Here is a 5,107-nt window from a genome sequence, read left to right as displayed (position 1 = left end):
ACCGCAACACATTCTCTCTTGATGAAGTATTGCACGCTGTCTGGACTCCCAGGGAGTCTTCCAGTATGTATGCCCCACCCCTCCAGCCCTTGCCACTCTTGTGACTACAGTTGGGTTAACTTGTGCAGATAATTTATGCCGGTCCACAGATTACCTATCCTTGGGGATGCTTAAGATGGGAGTCTGGGAGCCTGTTTGTTATTTTAATTTTTTATTTTTTTTCTCTCAGCTGCAATCACGGGACATGGAAGCTTCCTCCTTGTAGTTCCACTCCTCCTTTGAGAAATGCCTTAAATATCCCCAGATACCAGTAAATTTAGTCACATAATGACTGCTTGAATCCCAATATTTCACAGGAATTATCTAACTCCTGCCAGTGAATGCACAAATAAAAAGAGTTACCTTATCCCCACACGTTTTACCTAAGCTCTGAACGCCCCTTTTCTGATTCTTTCTCTCCTGCCCACTTGCATTTCTGAACCTAAGGGATCTCTGAATCAAAAGAAACTTATCTTATCTGTTCTTCACTCTGTTCTTCGGTACCAGGCTGGCTGCTAAGCACAGACAGGTCTGGAAGCAGGCTAGGGCACATGCAAATAAGTTGATTATCAGGACCCAAATTGGGATCATAATAATCTGAATGGCTCTTTAACCAGAGATCAGCTAACAGCCTGCCTCCTGGTAGGTCTTCCTAAAGCTGTCCTCAAGCCAGCAGACATCAAAAAATATTCAAGACAGGGAATAAAATCTGTCTCTTGTCTCCCAGATCTCCCTGACATTAGGGCTATTATGTAAGCATCTGGAGAGCAAGGCTCATGACCCCACAGGAGGAAGATTCAGCTGTGTCATTTAAGGTGTACCATGGGAGAGATGAGAAAGCCCATGAAAAGAATTGCCAAATGCTGGCACATGCTATCTGAGTGGCTGCAAAATGGCTTCCAGGTCTCTGCTTTAGAAGGCCACATGGGCTAGTATGTGCCCTGCCAGGCTGTCAATTGAGCCTTGTTCAAAGTGCCACCTAGAGAGCTAACTGGTCAACTGACAGCCCCTGTGCACCCAGTGGCTTGGGGTCATCAAACTAAGACCTCCAGCAGACCTCCTCGGCTTGGTCACAGGCTCACAGGGAACCCAGGTTGCAGCATGGGGCAGTCTGTTTCCTTCCTGTTGGACACCAAGCCACTTACTCAGTCCTGAGGGAGTTTTGAGGTCTCACCTCTCCTTCTCATTTCCCTATTGTCAGGGTAGAGAGACAGCCTTACCCACCTCACCAGACTTAATTGTACTTTCAGGGTTACTTAATGGGAAAAGATTTTCCGGTTAAGGTAGGAGCTTTCATTTTATTTGCTAAATCAATACCAATCGGCAGCACTTCTCATATACAGTGACACAGACAGGGCCCTGCTTTCTCAAGTTCCAGAGGATATCAGGTTCCACTGCCTTGTCACCAATTCCAGAAAAATGAAGTCTCACCCCAAAACTTTTTCTCTTCCTGGTTTCCTCTTCTAATTAACTACTCAGTTAATTGTTACAGGATCACCATAGAGCTGGAATCCAAGGACCATCAAATATATACCCAGGCGGTAAAGGAACAGCAACAATCAGAAAGTATTTATACCCCCAGACCTAAAAGTGTCTGGGCTCTGCAAAAACAGACTTTAATATAACAATCCATTACTATTAAATGCTCTCAACAATTGATCACCTGTTTCTCCTGGATGCTAAAATAATAAAGGAAACAAGTACCTTAAAATGATCTGTCTCTAATAAAGCTTATTTCTGGTAAAAACTAAAAACATGTTCCAATCTCTCTCTGTCTCTGTCTCTGTCTCTCTCTCTCTCATTAACACTAACCAATATAAACAGAATACTAAACACTACAATGGCCACTAGCCCAAGACTTTAATTTTCTCATGGTTGCTTCTTAATATGTTCAAAAATTTTCCAAGCTCCAGAAAATCCAACTGGACAGGTTAGTAAGCCCTAGAACAGGCTTCAATCCACCTGGACAGCACCTTGTCAGACAATTTCCAAGGCAGCAGACAACCCAGGATACCTGTCTACCTCAGAAGTTGCTTTCCTTCCCCCCACCCCAAGAGTCAACTGACGCCCATCAAGTCAGCTGGAAGCAGTTTTTCTGGGAGAAATGATACCCCTATTCCTGTTCACCCACTTTTTTATAATAAGCAAAAAGTTTGGAATGTTAAGATTCTGCGGCCACTCCAGCTGCATGATGGTACATGTGCAGTTCAGTAGCTAAGCAAGGGGTCTTATGTCTTACGTCATTTGTGTGCTGCGTGATTGCACAAATGCGCACAGTGTGGTCACGCAATCAGTGCATGCGTGGCATAGTTCTGTAAGCTCACATGTGCATGTGCATGGGAATCCTTAAAAAGCAGGACACAGAGTCCTCTTCTCTCTTCTCTGCTCTCTCTTACCTCACTATCTCTTTCTCTCTCTCTCTCTGCTCTCTGCATGGGCTTCTTCCCCAGGCCTGATTCTATTGTCCCCCCACCCCAATAAAGCTCTGATACTGGGTTTTGTCATGGCTTGTGCCTCATGACCTTTATGCATGGTAACCAGTGATGCCATTATGTTTTTTTTAAAACAACAACAGGATCAGCTGTGAAGCTCCTCCTGTAGAAAACTAGCAAGCTCTATGATAATGAGCAGAAATTTCAGGTCACCACAAATAATCACAGTGTGTTTTTCATCTGCTGTTACCAAAAACCCAGGGAGTAGGTCTTGTAGAAGCTGCACTACAGTATCCAATATCTATGGGGGGAAAATTTCTTATCATGCAGTGTCCTTGGCCCCAGGCAGAGACTTTATAAAAAGGAAAATAGATAAGGAAACTCTTAATTATATTTGGTCACACTGTAAATGTCTTTTATTTCCTGTGTGAATCCTTCCTTACCCATAGATATTTACTTCAAATCAGGCACCAGTCAGTTCTTCAGAGTCCAGCATGAATGGCTAATCCTAGTACCAGTGAGTACATAAATTCTGACTCATTGATGAAATATTCCAAACTCTTGACCTTAAGCCAAAAATAATGGGAAATAATTGCAAAGCAAAGATGTGAAGAAGCATATAGAACATTCGGAACATAATGATTTATGTTATAAAATGCAATGACCTCAATGTTCTTCTACCTGAAATACATTACTCAATACAAAACTCATGACCAGAACAAGAGGCAAAAAGCAAAAGAAACACAAAGCTTTACAAGATTTTGATGTTAATGATAATTTTAAACAAGATTGCATCCAGTATTTCATTAAAAACTACATGATATCTCTCCCCCTTCTCAAAGTACTATAAGAGCATAAAGCATACTTACATCGGTAAAGGATTTGCTGTTTCCTTCACATCTATCTGCAGGATGTTTCCAATAATTGGGAGAGGGGTAGGGCCAGGAGGGAGCTTCCCTCTCCCAGAGCTCTGTCTCCAGAGTGAGAGGAGAAGCAGACAGGAGAGACTGAACACCAAGACCAGGACTGGATCCATGGACACCCTTCTCATTGACACAGCTGTGATCAGGCAGCAGAGAGCTTATATGATGAAGCTGCAGAATCAATAATTTACTCTTTGGAACATTGCTGACTACTTCACTAAACAATGTTTAATCTCTTGTCCAAATACACTTTGCCCCAAAGAGGAGACAAAACAAGTTCTTCCTCAAAATTATCCTTTATGGGGTTGCCCATTAGAGATTTTTGGCTTAATTTTATTGGTTAGCAAACAAGTATTTCTGATTTAAAAAAACAACAACAGATGTTTTACCTGGTCAGATACTCTTAAAATATTTTAACTAATATTTAAATAGTAGTTTTGCTTCTGAAGTTATATTATAATTACAAAATTTCTTTTTTCTTTTCTTTGTCCAAACCCTCCTATATGTATATATGTGTTTGTGTGTATGTGTGTGAGTATGTGTGTGTGTGTATTCAATGATTCTCAAATTAATCACCTTGATTCTCATTAATGTTTAGTAGGCTCATACTTGAATATACATATATATTCCTAAATATATGAATACAGCCTGCTAAATTTGTATAATGTGGATGGCATGTATGTTTTCAGTGTTTACCAATAAGTATTGGGTAACCAGTTTGTGTGCTCCATCCTGTACACATTATTTCTCTCTCAACATTGCTTAGTTCACAGTTGACTTGTACTGCTTTGTGTAGGTTTGAGTCCTCCTGAGCTTTCCCTCTCCTGTGCAAGTGTGTTTATTGGTGTTGTCTAAATGGTAGGCCATTTTTAGGCAGTCAAGTGAAATTATATGGGTGTAGTTGCTGAAATTCCTAGGAGACACAATCATCTGAGGTTTTGTTTTGTTTTGTGTTTGGAGATGAATGAATTTTCCTCAAAATTCCCCATTCTCAGTTTATCGTCCATGCTGAAATTTGTTTTATAACTATTTTATGTGCCATATTAAGTATGTTTGTTTCTGAATAAAGTGTTACTGTGTAATTCAGGCTGATATTTAATTGACAAATTTTCTTCTACTACTTTGTCAACTGGGCTAGAAATATAGACACACAACACAATCCCCATATTCATCTGTGTTTTGATTTGTTTTTGTTTTTATTATTTATTTATTTCACAGCCCCGTGGCATTTCCCCCTCCCTGTTGTCTTTCCAGTCCCTCCACTTCTTCCTCTGTCTTCACCATCCATTCCATTCCTCTTGTTTCTAATACGTTTTAATATTAACTATTTTTTAAAATTTATTTTACATCCTGGTGGCAGCTTCCTCTCCCCTTTCCCCCACTCCCTCCCTCCACCTCCCTTCTGCACCCCTCTCTGATCAATCTACCCTTCTTCACCTCTATTCAGGGAAGAACAGGCCTCCATGGATGCCAACAAAGTTTGTCATCTCAACTTGAGTTAGAACTCAGTTCCTCTCATTGTATTAAGCCTGGACAAAATAAATCCATCATTAGGAACAGGTTTCCAAAATCCATCTAAAGTATTAGACACAGACCCTGCCCCCACTGCCAGGATTCCCACAAGTACACAAAGCTGCACAACCATCACAGGCATATGTCAGTCCCATGAAGGTTCCTTAGCCATTGGTCCATAGTCTGTGAGCTCCCAAGAGC

Source organism: Peromyscus maniculatus, chromosome 1 (genome assembly GCF_049852395.1).
Source record: "Peromyscus maniculatus bairdii isolate BWxNUB_F1_BW_parent chromosome 1, HU_Pman_BW_mat_3.1, whole genome shotgun sequence".
Taxonomy (NCBI): Eukaryota; Metazoa; Chordata; class Mammalia; order Rodentia; family Cricetidae; genus Peromyscus; species Peromyscus maniculatus.
Note: the sequence above shows the minus strand (reverse complement) of the source record.